The sequence below is a fragment of the Triturus cristatus genome, chromosome 1_2, assembly GCF_964204655.1.
Source record: "Triturus cristatus chromosome 1_2, aTriCri1.1, whole genome shotgun sequence".
In the NCBI taxonomy this organism is placed as follows: Eukaryota; Metazoa; Chordata; class Amphibia; order Caudata; family Salamandridae; genus Triturus; species Triturus cristatus.
In genome coordinates this window covers 115,728,891-115,746,205 of record NC_140580.1, presented here as the reverse complement: position 1 = coordinate 115,746,205, position 17,315 = coordinate 115,728,891, and the positions used below count along the sequence as shown (strand labels likewise).

The 17,315-nt window shown below is 46.1% G+C and overlaps 1 protein-coding gene across 1 annotated transcript in view; it reads left to right on the top strand.

The window, feature by feature from the left end:
- Window positions 1-2,077: 2,077 nt before the first annotated feature.
- LOC146866921 (sulfotransferase 1 family member D1-like) overlaps window positions 2,078-17,315 on the top strand; it is a 131,564-nt gene continuing 116,326 nt past the window's right edge. Inside the window, exon 1 of the mRNA XM_085614678.1 lies at window positions 2,078-2,303. The gene's annotated coding sequence lies outside the window, so the exon portion shown is untranslated. The remainder of the gene's footprint in view (window positions 2,304-17,315) is intronic.

Sequence of the window (17,315 nt, the reverse complement as noted above, 5' to 3'; positions counted from 1 at the left end):
CTCTTTGTACTCCAGGATGCCCATTTTATCTCCTGTTTTGTGTGCCTCAGTTCCGCTATCAGGATTTCATTGGGTGGAGAGTGACGGACTACTCGCAAGGCCTTATTGACTTCCTATTTCGATAGTTTCATTGCCCCTCTCTTGAGCTATTTTCGTCCTTTCAATGGGTGATCTGCAGAAAGGGCCCTTTTGGGTTGACTCTTAAGACATGTTGGTTGGGAAAATAGTCTGTTAATGCTTCCCAGTTTTCCCTTTCAGAATATCTGTTGCTCCAGGTGTTTTGTAGGTGGTATTCGGCTCTTTGCACCAGTAATTCAATTGTGGCTGAAGACCACTTTACTGTCTTTAAGCGAGAGAGTTGTTCCAAGTGTGATGTGAGCAATTTTGTCGAGATCACTCTTTATTTTGTATTCTGGTATTTTTTGTGATCCAGAATATATAATACAAAACAAACTATAAGTACCAGAATTAAATTAAAAAACACGGCTGGATCAAAAACTTGCCTGACCTGCGTGAGTCAACTTAACAACTCATACTTGTAACTCTGGATAAGCCTTTTCCACAGATGCCTGCCCGTCCCATATTGCTGAATGGTGAGCGGGAGGCGCACTGGAAAAATTGTGCTAGGCTGGCCTACCATGGCTCAAATCAGCCTTTTGCAGATGAGCCAGCTGCTATTTATGCGTCATGGTGTGGCAGGATCTAGGAGAGGGCTTGAGTACTACTGGTGACACTACTAGTTTGACTGGGTAGTAGTCTAAATTGTTTTTTTTGTTTTTTAAATAAAGCAGTGTTCCTTTCTAGTAAAATGTATGAATGTCTGGTCCCTGTACAGGGCAATAATGACTGCACACACTTCAATGAATCATGGCTCTCTCCAATAGGCTCAAGGATGAGCCCTGGAAAAACCCCTGCTCAAGTTATGCTCGGGTCCATACCCTCTTCTGCCTTAAATTGTTGCCTGATTCATATCTTCAAGTTCAATCTAGAACCTCTTTTAGAAAATAGAGCATATCATGGTAGAATAATGTTTGTCATTATCATAGGTTAGACGTTTCTTTTTCTTCTTTGTGTAGACGCATGTCAATAGGAACTTATATTGGATGTCACTTACTAATTATTTGAGTTTTCTTGCTAATAAACATGCAACTCTTACTCGTTCTGAAAATTTTAAACCTCCGTAAATTTTAATTTTCTCTGCTTTTTGCAATATACCGTATATGTATTACGTTACTAGTTGTATTTTTCCCATTTATTATGTATTTTTTCATATTTCAATACATGCTACTTTTCAATCTTCAATTGTATATTGGCATTGCTCCGTTCCCTCCTTTTTGTACCTTTCCCTATTTCCTTTAGATTATATAAAAGTATAAACAGCTTTTCTGTATTTCATGTTTGTAAATATGCATATTTTATTTGTCTTATATTTTTCTTGTTAGATCTATTTTTTATTATCATGAATATTTGACTTTAATAAAGGTGATTACACTTTAAAAAATAAAATGGACCATAGGAGCAGATGGGTGTCATTTTTGCATTTAAACCCCGTCTCCCCACAGACGTTTACCCAAGTGGACATGAAATATAAGGCCATAACATGTGGAATGTGCACATGCTTGCAAATATCCCTTTAAAATTAATTAGCGACCAAAAGCACAAAAGTGCAAATCTGACCTTGGGTGCACAGAACTCCTCCGTGTAGTCGAGAGGAAGTTGTTTTGTTAGGTTTAGCTACAGGTTTTGTTCTGCAGTGCCCGCCCGGCAGTGGATTTGTCTCCCCTCAGATTCGCTTTCACTTCTTGAAAAACACATGGCGTTTGTGAAAGCGTTGACTGCATCTATTTCTGTATGTGTTATTTATCCCTGCAATGTGATACTGTTTCTGTATGACACATGAAAAACAGAGACGGAGAATTAGTTGTGTGACCTTGCATGCTTACAAGGTAGAAGATTTTAAAAGAATGTTCTGGCTGAGCTGCTGCTATAAAGGAAATGTATTTTTCTTGGTGGGATTTGTCTGCCAGTGTTGGGCATTGCTTGCTGATATAGCTCTGACCGTTGTTCGTTGTTACAGCTGGACAGGTGCAAGAAGGGATCGCATCCAAAGTTCTCTGCTTCAACAAGCCTGAACAAGGTACAGACACCGCACCGCGCAAGTCGCTGGCCTTCGTTCTAGCTCCAGTGATTCAGACTCCATCGTTGTGAAGGGGCAAGTAGCTTGGTGTTCGGTGGCTGACCACCAACTTAGCCTTTGGCATAACACTTGGAGGGCAAACCGTGGTGAAGCACACACTTCAGAGGTAGGTGTTTTTTTCCCTGTACCATAGTTGCTGCTTGCTGAAGTAATCACCTCGAGACAGTATGTATTCCTTTCTTTCCTTATTTGACTTGTCCATCTTTTTGTGGTGGGCTACTGCTGTCACGCTGTGTGGACCTCATGATGGTTCCAGTGCATATGCCCTGGGAAATAAATGGCGGCACAAGCTGGGAAAGTGCTGTCACCCTCTCTTACCCAGCTCACTTTGTGCCTAAAGACAACACACCTGCTGCATTATCGACGGTCGTATTGTTAATGTTTAAAAGTTTGTTGACATGTTTTAGGGATACCAAAGGGAATGATGGACGGAGCGTTTGAGCTAATCAAACGCTCACCCCCAGTCAACTGATCTGGGTTTAATCCATCATCATTCTTTAGCTCACTCCACCACCCCAGTTCAGACATGACCATATGCAAATCCGTATGACCCTGTGCCTCATGCGAATAGTCCAGCCCGAACTGCCAAGCCATGTCTTCCCTGGACCGGAAACAAGCATCCTGGGACCGGTTTCGGGTTCATAACCCTCATCAGCCAGGCTATCTTGAATCCAGTGGCAAAGTTAGCAAGGGACCCACGTCTGGGCACGAAAGCGTCCTGCCTCACATGACAAGGTCGTACATTTATCACCAATGGCTCAGTTCCCTTTGAGAGCCCTCGGTACACGAAATGTCAGTGCCCGGATGTAAGCATTGCTTGTTACAAGGGAGGGACCTAGGCGAGTGTCAGCCTGGTTTGACAGTTAAATAAAGCCAGGCAGGGGAAACCAAGTGATTTTTGGCAGTTAGCCGGAGCGGGGTTTCGGTTCACAATGTTCACACGTGCCTTGTATGCTGTACAATTTATATACCTTGGCAGGAACATGCTGTTTGGGTGCGTCACTGCTGGTGGTGTTGTATTCCGCTTTAGGTGTCCGTATATAGGTTTTCATGATACATGTCCTTATATAGGCACAATTCGCATTGCCCTTATATAGGCAAAAGATCCCAGTCCTTATTTAGGCATTAGCCATGCTATCCAAAAACAGGCATGGTCACCTACATCCGTCCACCCCAACGTCACAACGAGTTCCTAGAAACCATACCCTTAAGCTCTTGGGTGTTCCCCTAGCAGAGGATTATTGATTTCTCCAAGAACTCATTTATTATGCATGAACCGCTATTCCTTAAGGGTTCATTCCTGACGTCTTCCTCTGCCCAACTTTACGTCAATGCTAACATTCCAAGGCACCTACTGGGTATATATATATAACTTCCCTTGCCCAAACAAGAAGGAGGAGACCTCAATTTAGAGGAGCCCGTGTCCCGGCCTGACGCATTGACAAGAGACGCTGTCATCCCTGCTCGCAGAGAATCCAGCTTCCAGTGTTCTGACTCCCTTCGTGGGTGTTAGAGTTCGAGACCCGGAAAGAGATTCCCACCTCTCTCATTCTCAAGGTATGGAGGTGACTAGAACCTAGAGGGACTCTTGGCATACTAAAACTTAGCATACCATCCTATAGACTACCATACTATAGAATACATCACCTACTTCTTACCTTGTACTACACTTAGGTTAGGTACACTGGGGTAGAACTAGTTAGCAAAGCATCTTATGAGTACTCGCATTTTTAGCTTATGTTATTTATGTATATGAATATATGTGTCATAGATAAAAGATAATGCTAGCGCAGTATTATTTCTTTCTACTACTTACGCTGTACATAATCTATCTCGCATACTGTCTTGTGATTTTAACAGCTCATATCTCTTACACGAGAAACAAGACTGTTCAATAAATCCTTTTATTGAAACACCCGTCTATTCTTTCTGTGTAACTCTGAAGAAACTAAGCATGCAAGATTAGCTGAGTGAAACTGTTATCTGTTGTTTTCACGATTATGAGAGTGTTCCGATTCTAAAGGGAAACAAAGTTGTCATGTTTATGCGGTTGCCAGAAACTAACCCCTTCTTGTTTACAAGGAGTTCCTAGTGGCCTCTGAGTTAGCTGGTACAAATTAATTAAGCTTAATATACTCGATAGGGGCATATTGGCCTCAGTCCTATGCCAAATATATAGGGTATATTATTCCAATGCACAGAGCCTATTAGGGAAATAGGAACTACACTACATGGCGCCCAACGTTTGGAAAGTGTGAGAAGTCGGCCTGGTATATGCTGTCCACTAATTAAAGTGGGCACCCTGTACCAGTCCAAACAACCCCTTATGGTGATAGGTTAAAGACAAACTTATTTGAAAGCTTTCCTAGTGGAAGCTATGGAGAGCAGCCTTCAGGCTAAGTCTTGAAGGAATGTAAAGCAGCTTGTTTTACCAGTCTATAATCTCTTGAATGACCAAATGAAAGGACAACCACACCAGGTATATATTCAAAATATATGTATTTAAGATAAAACACACCCCTCTAGTCTCTTTATGAGGCTGGAGTTCGAAGTACTTAAGTTACAAGTCAGTATTCAACGGTAAAAGCACAAATACACGTTTGGGCATTAGGGGCGTACCAAACCATATACCAATAAAGTGGTATAAGAACCACGACTGAACTAGACACAAGGCCTAGAGCCTTTAGAAGTGCTTGGGCCCCAAGGAACCACCCAAGGTAGTAACGTAGGGGACCCACGGGGGACACGTGCAGTGTTAGAACACAGGCGCAAATCGCCGTTAACTTCTATGGGGATAGTCGCGGTTGGGAAATTACAAGTTAAGGACACTTAGAGGACGACTACAAGCAAACCCTTCTGGCCTTAGAGGTGTCTAGGGCCAACACCCACGGGAGCACCGGAGTACTTGTGTTACCTCACCCAGGGAAGCCGGGTGCATAGGTGTCTTTTGGTGTCAGGTCGCGGTGTCGTTTTCAATGGAAGCTGGCAAAGAAGTGCTGCTGCCGGGAAGAGGAGAAGTGTCCGAAGAGATCCAAGCCTGGATCGAGGATGGAAGGAACCTGAAAGCAGAGGGGACAGAGTCTGGGTCACTTACCAGTGACCAGGGGCACGATAGTCCAATGCCCACAGATGTCAGGTGCGTCAGGTGAGTTGACGGGTGTCTCGACTCTTCAGCCACGAGGTCCAGGAGGTGTCGCCGATGACCAGGAGCTGGATTCGAGCTGTCCCACGAATTTTGTCGAGTGCTGCGGTGGTGGCGACCAGAATGGGCCCAACAAGCCTTGGCAACGGCAAGTCAAGTGGAAATAGAAGGACGTTGGTGCCGACCAGCAAGGTCTGGGGGACTCACCTAGCAAGGGTAAGTCAGGGCATATCTGGAGCAACCAGGAAAGCCCAAGCAGCAAAGGAGTTGCCTTCGTGGGGACCCACTAGCCTACGGGCTAGCGATCGCGAAGGAACCTTGAGCAATCGCACTGGAAACTGGCCCACGGGTCACTCGTGGAGTGGAGGCCAGAGATCTTCGGTGCAGTCGGTGCTCACGGCTTTAGCTACTCGGAGCCCAAAGCACATCTTCGAGGAAGACCAGGAAGATGATGTACCGGCACAAGTTCACGGTGTCCAGGGGTCACGGTTCCACGTCACCCACGATAGCCACGTGCCTCAGCTTTGCTGCGGACTCAGGGTAGCCTCGGGGAAGTCTGGAAATCCACCTCTGGTTATGCAAAGACTTCGGCGTCCAGCTGGAGCTTCAGAGTTGCAGACCGGACAGTTGCTTCTTTGGTGCCTGCCAAGCAGGGGAGTTACTCCTTGACCCCAAGGGAGATTTATTCAGTCTTCTAGCCGAAATAGAAAGTCAAAGGTCCAGGATATATGTTGCAGAGTTTCATCCAGGGGTATCTAAAGTCTCAAGGACTGGGTTCCTATACTTATACTAAGATAGGGGTTGGACATACTCTGTGGACCCTCTTATGGGAGGGTTTGGATAGAGGGGTGGTTACACCCATTTCCTTTGTCCAGATTCACGCCAGAGCAGGGGCAGGTAGCCCCTGCAACCGGTTTGAACTGAATTATGCACAGGGACACCAAGTGTGCCCCCAGTGCAGGACTTCAAAGCACCAGAGAGTGCTCCCGCCCAGCCCCAATACACATCTGCCTGTCTGGGGAGGTAGTTACACCTCCCTGTGACAGGAAACCTATTGTCCAGGCCTCCCTTGCCAGCATTTCGGACAGCAGCCGGAGGCCAGACCCGTGTCTGTGGCATCCATTTTGTGATGCCAGGGCTCTAGAAAGTCTTTACTGGTTAGACCAGTGGGTACATGCCTCTCCCTCTAGAAGGGTGGAATGCTACCCCCGCCGCCAGAACTGGCGGGGGGTAGTATTCCAAAGTGTTTGACACCAAACACGACATGTTTCCATGCAGCCAGTCCAAAGTTAGCATTTAACGCGAGGTTATAATGCACTTAAGAGTATATGGTCAGGCTGCTCCACAAACAGCATCAGAGGAGGTACTCCGAACACTGCAGAGGGGCTCTGCTAATGCAGGTGCACCCTCTCACATAAAAACCAAGCACTCTGCCTTCAGGATTGTTAAGGCCTACCATAGGAGTGACTTATAGGTTTTATATGTGTGTGCAATGGTAGTGATATAGGTAGCCTATACCACAGTAAGGGGTGCATGCACCACCTTACCCAGGCTGCAGTAGCAGACCTGTGGTGTCATTTTGGAGTGCTTCCCAGGGGTGGCATAATACATGCTTCAGCCCCTGGTAGGCCTCTGAGGTACCTATGCCCTGGGTACATAGTATACCATATACTAGGGACTGATAAGGTACTCCAGAATCCAATTAGAGATGTACCTAATGTACATGGAAACCATTTTAGAGAGGAAGCAGCTAGGCTGGGGTCCTGATTAGCAGGGCCACAGCCAGCCTATGGTAGAAAAACTGTGAAACACCAGCAAAAAGTGGGGGTACCCACGTGAAGCAGATCCTACTCTCCTATACAACCCCCCCCCCCTCCCAAACGCAGGGACATTAAACTAACCTTGACCAGTTGACTCTTAATGTTCTAAGAGGAAATACATAGAGAGTACATCTGCATTGGCATGGTTACTCCCAGGTCTATGTTCCACTGTAAAGTCCATCCCCTGTAGGGAAATGGACCACCTAAGCAGTTTGGGGTTTTCACCCTTCATTTGTTTTAGCCATAAGAGGGGCTTATGGTCTGTCTGAACAAGGAAGTGAGTGCCAAACAAGTATGAACTCAACTTCTTCAGAGCCCAAACCACAGTAAAGGCCTCCCTCTCAATCGCTGACCAACGTTTCTCTCTAGGGGTCAGCCTTCTGCTTATGAAAGCTACTGGCTGATCCGGACCTTCATCATTCAATTGTGACAGTACAGCCCCTACCCCCAATTTAGATGCATCTGTTTGGACAATGAAATTCTTGGAGTAATCAGGACTCTGTAGAATGGGAGCAGTGCACATAGCCTTCTTCAGGTCTTCAAATGCCTTTTGACAGCTAGCTGTCCACTGAACCTTTTTGGGCATTTTCTTAGAAGTTAAGTCATTCAGGGGTGTCACTATTGATTCATACCCCTTGACAAATCTCCTATAGTACCCAGTCAGGCCTAAGAAGGCGTTTACCTGAGTCTGGGTGGTTGGAGCAACCCAGTCCATGATGGTCCGGATTTTGCTCTGCAGTGGTTGAACCTGGCCTCCACCTACAAGGTGGCCCAGGTACACAACCTGACTCTGCCCTATCTGGCACTTGGTGGCCTTGATAGTGATGCCTGCCTTTTGCAGGGCCTCCAAAACATTCCTTAGGTGGACCAGGTGATCCTTCCAGGTGGAGCTAAAGACAGCAATATCATCTAGATAAGCTGAACTGTAGGCTTCCAGACCTGTGAGAACTGTATTCACCAACCTTTGGAAAGTGGCAGGTACATTCTTTAAACCAAAGGGTATCACCACAAATTGGTAATGCCCACTTGGGGTCGAAAATGCTGTTTTTGGCTTTGCATCATCAGCTAGTCTGATGCCAGTAGCCAGCTGTCAAGTCAAATGTGCTAAGGTACTTGGCTTTGGCCAAAGTATCTATAAGTTCATCTGCGCCTGGAATTGGATGGGCATCAGTCCTAGTGACTGCATTGAGACCCCTCAAAACCTCACCACTCTTTCCCACCACTGGTGTGAGGTTTTGGCACAAAGACCACTGGACTAGCCCAAGTGCTATCTGAGGGTTCAATCACTCCCAAATCCAACATTTTCGGGATGTCTGTCCTGATACAGTCCCTGACATGGTCAGGTTGCCTATACATCTTATTTTTAATAGGCAGACTGTCCCCAATGTCCACTTCATGAGTGCACCAGGTAGTCTGACTTGGAGTCAGAGAAAACATGTTTCTGAACTGATTGAGCACCTGTCTGCAATCAGTTTGCTGCTGGGCAGTGAGGCTGCCTGCCAAGGCCACACCATCAACTGACCCATCATCAGGGTTCTGTGAGAGGAGGTCAGGGAGTGGGTCAATCTCTTCCTCCTGTCCCTCATCAGTAGCCATGAGAAAGCCCATGTCAGCCCTGTCTACATATGGCTTTAGCCTGTTGACATGGAGAACCCTGTGGGGACTCCTGGGAGTTCCTAGGTCTACTAAGTAAGTAACCTCACCCTTCTGTTCAACAATAGTGTGGGACCCACTCCACTTGTCTTGGAGAGCTGCTGGGGCCACAGGCTCCAACACCCACACTTTCTGACCTGGCTGGTAAATAGTCAGTACAGCCTTTTGGTCATGCCAGGCTTTTTGCAGGTCCTGGCTAGCCTCAAGGTTTTCAGTTACCTTTTTCATGTACTCAGCCATCCTGCAGCTGAGACCAAGAACGTAGTCCACTATGTCTTGCTTTGGGGGTTTGAGAGGTAACTCCCATCCTTCCTTCACCAAACACAATGGACCCCTGACAGGGTGACCAAACAAAAGTTCAAAGGGGCTGTAGCCAACCCCCTTTTGTGGCACCTCCCTGTATGCAAACAAAAGGCAGAGCAAGAGAATGTCCCATCTTCGCCTGAGATTTTCTGGGAGCCCTTTAATCATGCCCTTTAAGGTTTTGTTGAACCTTTCAACCAAACCATTGCATTGTGGGTGAAAGGGTGTGGTGAACTTGTAAGTCACTCCACACTCCTTCCACATTGCTCTTAAGTAACCAGACATAAAGTTGGTATCTCTGTCAGATACTACCTCCTTAGGAAAACCCACTCTTGAGAACATTTCCAACAGGGCTCTTGCCACCACCGGTGCTGTAGTGGTCCTAATGGGAATAGCTTCTGGGTACCTGGTAGCATGATCCACTACCACCAGGATAAATCTCTGCCCAGATGCTGTTTGGGGATCCATGGGACCAACAATGTCAATCCCCACCCTTTCAAAGGGCACCCCCACCACAGGTAGTGGTATCAGGGGGACCTTTGTAGTGCCACCTGCTTTGCCACTGGCTTGGCAGGTCACACAGGAACGACAAAACTCCTTTGTGTCTTCAGACATGTGGAGCCAGTGAAAGTGAGGGACAAGTCTGTCCCAAGTCTTGTTCTGGCCCAGGTGACCTGCTAAAGGGATATCATGGGCTAGTGTCAATAGGAAGCCCCTGAACTTCAGAGGTATAACGGACCTCCTGATGGCACCAGGCTTGGGGTCTCTACACTCTGAATACAGGAGGCCATCATCCCAATACACCTTATGGGGACCACTAGCATTCCCAGCAGCCTCAGCAGCAGCTTGCTGTCTGAGGGGTTCAAGAGAGGGGCAGCTCGGCTGCTCCTGGCTCAGATCTGCCCTGGAAGGGCCCCCTGTCCCCAATAACTCAACCTGATCAGGCTCAAGCTTCTCTGGGACAGTTCCTTCTTCAGGACTGTGATCATCTACCTCAAGAGACTGATCCTCCATCTGAGTCGGGGGGAAGGCTCTGCCTTAACCCTTCTGCTCCTCCTCTTGGATGTCACTTGGTCCATTGTTCCAGAATCCAAGGCCTGTTCAGTTTCAGACATTTTGGCCTGTGACCTGGTCACAGCAAACACATCTGCAGGGATGCCCAGCATTTCTGCATGAGTCCTGAGCTCTACTTCTGCCCAAGCTGAAGTCTCTAGATCATTGCCAAGCAAGTATTCGACTGGTAGGTCTGCACTCACCACAACCTTCTTAAGGCCAGTTACCCCTCCCAAGGAGAAGTTAACAACTGCCAGAGAATGGTCTGTTCTGACGTTGCTAGCATTGGTCACTTGGTACATTTCACCATGTATAATCTGCCCAGGATCCACAAGCTCGTTTGTCACCATAGTGACACTTGCTCCTGTTTCCCTAAATGTCAAAGCCTGTAATCCATTGATTAAAGGCTGTTGCCTGTACTTGCCCAAGTTACTGGGACTCACATCACAGACAAGAACAGCCTGAGTGGTTTCTCTGACTAGGCCAGAGCCCAACTCAGTACCCAGTGTCAACCCTACTAAACCCTTGGCTTGTGTACTCCCACCACCAATTGTAACTGCACTAGGGGGAGCAGGTGCCTTATGGACATTGGTGGGGGCTGGAATATTCTCTTTGGACTTGGTCAATCACTGGTCCAGTGTGTCTTTTGCTTACAGACTTTGCACCAAGGTTTCTTTTGGCCTTTCCCTTTGTTAGACTGTGAACCCCCACCTGAAGAAGATTTTTGGGGCCCTTGTAAAGACTTCTGGTCTTTACCCTTCTCCCCACCCTTGTCAGAGTTCTTAGAATGTTGCTTCTTAGAGTCACCACCTTGGTTCTGTACCTTCTGCCTCACCCTGGTTCTGATGTATTTGTCTGCCTTCTTTCCAAATTCTTGGGGAGAGGTCAGATCAGAGTCTACCAGGTACTGGTGCAACAGCTGAGTTTGACAGTTATTAAGAATCTGCTCCCTCATTATCAGATTGTACAATCCTGTGAAGTCACACACCTTACTGCCCAACAACTAACCTTCCAGAGCCTTAGCAGAACAGTCAACAAAGTCCACCCAGTCTTGATGTTGTGCCTTTTGGGAATCCCTGAACTTTAACCTGTATTGTTCAGTGGTTAGACCAAACCCATCTATCAGTGCACTTTTTAAGACCTGGTAATCATCAGCATCCTCTTCTCTTACAGTGAGGGGCATGTCTCTACCTTTGTCTGCAAAGGAGAACCATAATATTGCTGCCCACTGCCCTTGGGGGACCCTCTATACTTTACAGGCCCTCTCCAAGGCAGTTATCCATTTGTGGATGTCATCCCAACTCTGGTAGGGAGGGACAATTTTACTTAGGTTTCTATGGTCATAAGACCTCTCCCTATCTCTAGGGAAGTTGCTGCCACCAAGGGACTCTAGACCCTCCTTTTCTCTAGCTCTGTAGAGCTCTAGGGCTTCCTTATGTAGGGCCATCTGCTGTTTTCTGAGGTGAAGCTGAGCTTGCTCATACTTCAGCAGTCTCTCTCTCCTCTCCTGGGAGGTTTCCCTCCCTCTGTGAGAAGAAATAGAGGTCCCTACAGATGAGGTAGACTGGACAGACTTCCTTGAGAGAGATCTATCCCTTCTAACCCTACCTTCAACTCTTCCTGGAGGGACATATAGGGGAGCATTGTGCTCTTCCTCATCATCCTCATCAAGTGGAGCTGGGTTGTCCAGATCCTGATCATTGTCTTCAGTCTGGTCCACCCTCAACTGCTGCCCCACCCACTCTGCCTACCCCTTCAGGCCCACTAGGCCCTGAGAGATCATCCAGCCTGAGTATCTCCAAGAGATGCTGGGTGGTTGGGCTTTTGGCTGTCTTCAGCTTCCTAATATAACATAAGGCCCTAAGCTGAGCAAAGGTGAAATGCTCATACTTATAGGGGAGAAGCCCACTGACTTCTGGCAGGGACCCAATGGTTCCTGGCTGATTAGACATTACTAGTGTGGTGTGGTGTACTGCACTACCTACACTAGTGTGGCCTACTAAAGTCTCTTGAGTTGTAGAAAGGGTGTGCTAAGCCCTTGACACACAACTCTAAGTTCAGTAGAACTTACTGTATACTAAGCTTGATATTATATGTACCTAAGGTACCTTTAGTGGTTTTCAGTTGATCAATTCAATTGAGATTATCTGGTAAAACAATTTCAAGCTGGAATCCCACACGCTGCACACCAATGTGAAAAGTTGGCCTGGTATATGCTGTCCACTAATTAAAGTGGGCACCCTGTACCAGTTCAAACAACTCCTTATGGTGATACGTTAAAGACAACCTTATTTGAAAGCTATCCTAGTGGTAGCTATGGAGAGCAGCCTGCAGGCTAAGTCTTGAAGGAATGTAAGTGATTCACAGTAAATATGAAAGAGCAATTAATGAACTAAAATTACATGTATAACAATGCACACATTGAAATACAGAAAGAAGAAGAATAAAAAGAAGACCCTAATGAAAAACTAATGCAAAATGTATTCAGTGAAAGATATCACCAGGGCTCAGTATTGTAAGCTGGTACATATAACATATTACAACCATATACATAACCAGACAGGTGGCAGACAGGGAGAAAAAGACATAAAAGGCAGAGTTTCAAAGCTTTAAATAAAACTCCGACAAACAAAACAATGTGTCCTCCAATAATTGCGGCCACAATTGCGTCGACGGCGTTTCGACCTTTGGCATTAGTCCACGGTCATCTTCAGGACATAAAATTTAACTGAGCATCCCAAATGAACAGTATATATATCAAGCGGGTTCTGTGTTGCTCTAAGTTCAATTCAGCAACTGGCCTCCAAGGCAGATTAAAGTAATAACAATCTCATGGGGCCAAAAATGAATAAATCCTCTTGAAATTATGCCCGTATTGTATCCAGGAGGGATAACGGCAACGGCAAGTCAAGTGGAAATAGAAGAAGGACGTCGGTGCAGACCAGCAAGATCTGGGGGACTCACCCAGCAAGGGTAAGTCAGGGCACGTCTGGAGCAATCAGGAAAGCCCAAGCAGAAAAGGAGTTGCCTTTGTGGGGACCCACTAGGCAACGGGCTAGTGATCGTGAAGGAGCCGGTGCAGTTGGTGCTCCAGGTTGGGGCTGCTTGGAGCCCAAAGCACAACTTCGAGGAAGACCAGGAAGATGATGTACCAGCAAAAGTTCACGGTGTCCAGAGGTCATGGTTCCACATCACCCACGATAGCCACGGGCCTCAGCTTTGCTGTGGACTCAGGGTAGCCTCGGGAAAGTCTGGAAATCTACCTCTGGTGCTGCAAAGACTTCGGCGTCCGGCGGGAGCTTCAGAGTTGCAGACCGGACAGTTGCTGGTGCCTGCCAAGCAGGGGGGTCACTCCTTGACCCCACGGGAGATTTCTTCAGTCTTCTAGCCGAAATAGAAAGTTGAAGGTCCAGGATATATGTTGCAGAGTTTCGTCCAGGGTAATCTAAAGTCTAAAGGACTGAGTTCCTATACTTATACTAAGATAGGGGGTTGGACATACTCTGTGGACCCACCTATGGGAGGGTTTGGAAAGAGGGGTCGTTACACCCATTTCCTTTGTCCAGTTTCATGCCAGAGCAGGGGCAGGTAGCCCCTGCAATCATTTTGAACTGGACAATGCACAGGGACACCAAGTGTGCCCCCAGTGCAGGACTTCAAAGTACCAGAGAGTGCTCCTGCCCAGCCCCAATACACATCTGCCTGTCTGTGGAGGTGGTTACACCTCCCTGTGATAGGAAACCTATTGTCCAGGCCTCCCCTGCTGGAGTTGCGGTCAGCAGCAGGAGGCCAGACCCATGCCCGTGGCATCCATTTTGTGATGCCAGGGCTCTAGAAAGTCTTTACCGGTTAGACCAGTGGATACATGTCTCTCCCTCTAGAAGGGTGGAATGCTACCCCCGCCGCCGGAAATGGTGGGGGGGGGTAGTATTCCAGAGTGTTTGACACCAAACATGACATGTTTCCGTGCAGCCAGTCCAAAGTTAGCATTTACCGCGAGGTTATAATGCACTTAAGAGTATATGGTCATGCTGCACCATAAACAGCATCAGAGGAGGTACTCCGAACGCTGCAGAGGGGCTCTGCTCATGCAGGGGCACCCTCTCACATAAAAACCAAGCACTATGCCTTCAGGATTGTTAAGGCCTGCCATAGGAGTGACTTATAGGTTTTATACGTGTGTGCAATGGTAGTGATATAGGTAGCCTATACCACAGTAAGGGGTGCGTGCACCACCTTACCCAGGCTGCAGGAGTAGACCTGTGTTGTCATTTTGGAGTGCTTCCCAGGGGTGGCATAATACATGCTACAGCCCCTGGTAGGCTTCTGAGGTACCTATGCCCTGGGAACATAGTATACCATACACTAGGGACTGATAAGCCACTCCAGAATCCAATTAGAGATGTACCTAATGTACATGGAAACCATTTTAGAGAGGAAGCAGCTAGGCTGGGGTCCTGATTAGCAGGGCCACGGCCAGACTAAGGTCGAACAACAGTGAAACACCAGCAAAAAGTGGGGGTACCCATGTGAAGCAGATCCCACTCTCCTACAGTAAGGCACTAATTTAACGCAAGATACTGAGTAACTCAGTCATGCTTTTCTCGGATATCCTTACTCACATACTCCATAAGACGTCTGGAGTGGGTAGGGTTAAGTATCAGCCAAAGCTGAATAGGACAAAAATCCTATATATTAGCTGTCTGGTTTGTTCAACGTTGAAGGATACAGTGTTCCAAAATATTGTGCACCTTATCTTTGTTTCCTTGAAACTTGTTCTACATTTTTCAAAAACAATGTCCCTGATTGGGGATACTAAAACCAAGCACGGAGTAACCGCGGCTGATCCAGTCCTAACAGCTTTTAACTTCACCGGTTTAAATGAAACCGATGACGGTGTTATAAACAGCCCTCCAAACTTAAGGAGAGCCATCACTCTAAAACTTATAAAACACTGCCTAACACCAAGAGGTGGTAGAGCAGTTTTCGTGATTGAGGCACACGAATCCTTTCAGAGGTATTCTATTCATGGATTGTATTCCCAGAATCAAATCCAGCAACAAAAGTATTTCACTTCCTAAAAGAAGATTAACCACCTGAGGAATATATTCCTTTCGAGGATATTGAAATTCCACTCACATACCAGGAGCATAATCTCTGGTTTAAAGGCGCCCTAAAACATCACAAAAACATTACCAGGCTCGATCCACTAGGTAGACCAGGAGCAACATGGCCGATTCTAGTAGTCTACACACCTCATCTTGACATCGACGAAATGTCACACGAAGAATTACTTACTCAACTACAAGAATTAATAAAAATTTACAGACAATTAGTCCAATATGTCATGCGAACTTTCACAGTCCAACCACCAATAACCATTCCAAATCAAACCACTCAACAAGGGTATACACTAAAAATTACTCCTCAGACTTTACACGCAGTCATGGGTAAAATGCCAACAAAACGTGAACACATTCCATTCTGGATAGCTAAAAAAATTACTCAAATCGAAGCAGTATTTCCAAATACTAGCCCTTATGAGAAACACAGAATCCTAACAATCTGTTTACCAATGGGGATCACACCACAACTGGAAGACTGCACCACTTGGGGCACAGTCTTTGCTGCCATCTATACTAAAGCAAATGGTGTTCGGTCTATTGCAGTAATACCAGATGTCCTGAAACAAATTCAAAACGAATACGGGGGCAGAGCCTGCTCTGAATTTAGATATGAAATTACTGAAAAACTTCGACCAGGTCTCAACAATAATATTATCTAATATTGATGGGGAGGCAGCATCAGTGGCGATCCGTCAACGCTTAAGGGAATTTGATGTAACAGAACATCAACATGAACTAGCCAGAATAATAGAAAAATCTTATGCTGAATTAGGCAGAGACAGTTTGGGTGGAAATCCTTTGAAGCCAAAACTGTCTGAAGGTCCTGAGAAGGACTCTAATATTCAAAATCCTACATCTTCTAAAAAGAAGTGGGAAACTAATAAACAAAATCCAAAAGAGACACGTTCTCAATTCTGAGGTAGGTCTCCTCAAAAGAAGCCCTCTGAAAGGAGGTATAACCTCAGGAATAGGGATAATTTAAGAAAACCTGACAGGTATCAAGATACTGATACACGATCCTCTCGTACCTTTCAGATATCGTCACAGAATCAGAAAGAAGAGGACGGTCAGATCACAAACAAGTGAAGTCAAAAGTATATCAACACGTTCAGAAAAATAAATCAAAACCTCAATTCACCAAAAAGAAGGTAGAAGGTCTGAAGATCAGACATGCCGAGAATACTGAGAACACAGCTCAAGAACAGAGAATGGGCTTAGACAATGCTGGACAGTGCAGCAGAAGTAACAATAGCTTGCCAGAACCTGAAGGAACTTCTGGAGATAGTGGACTTGAATGAGTACATCACAGTAGAGACTGTAGACACCAGGGTCAGTATTCTACAAAAGTTATATGAAATAACACTCCGGATGGAGGGAGACTTACCAGGAAAAGTGAAAGCACTCTTTTGGGAGAAGCTTTCAAGGGGTTATGATATGCTTCTAGCAGAACAGGACTGGCCACCAAAATTTGTCAGGGAGTGCCCACATGGCGAGGACATCATAATGCCAGCCTTCTCCAACCATATTCCAATTCACCTAACATATACTTATGCCAGGAAATGGGCAGTGGCCCAGGCCCCAGCACTATACACAGCACTATACAAAAATCATGTAGGATGGGATGAGGACTCACCTCACCACAAAATACAGCTACAAAATCAACCTACTGCACAAAGGGAGTACCCAATAAAGCAAGAAGCTAAAAAACAGGTCAGGGAGATCTTAGATCAACTTGAATACCAAGGGGTGATTGAATCATGCCCCTCCTCAATGAACAATCCTTTGTTTCCTGTATCCAAACCAGAAAATACATATCGTCTAGTTTTGGATTACAGACACTTGAACACTTGTTCCAAAACACTTGCAGTGCAAAATGCACATAGTACAGCATTAATCAATAACATTGTGCGTAAAAAATATAAAACCACATTGGATATTTTGAATGGTTTCTTTTGTCAAAACATAGCACCTGAAAGCAGGTACTTAACAGCTTTCTCAATAATGGGGACTCAACGTCAATT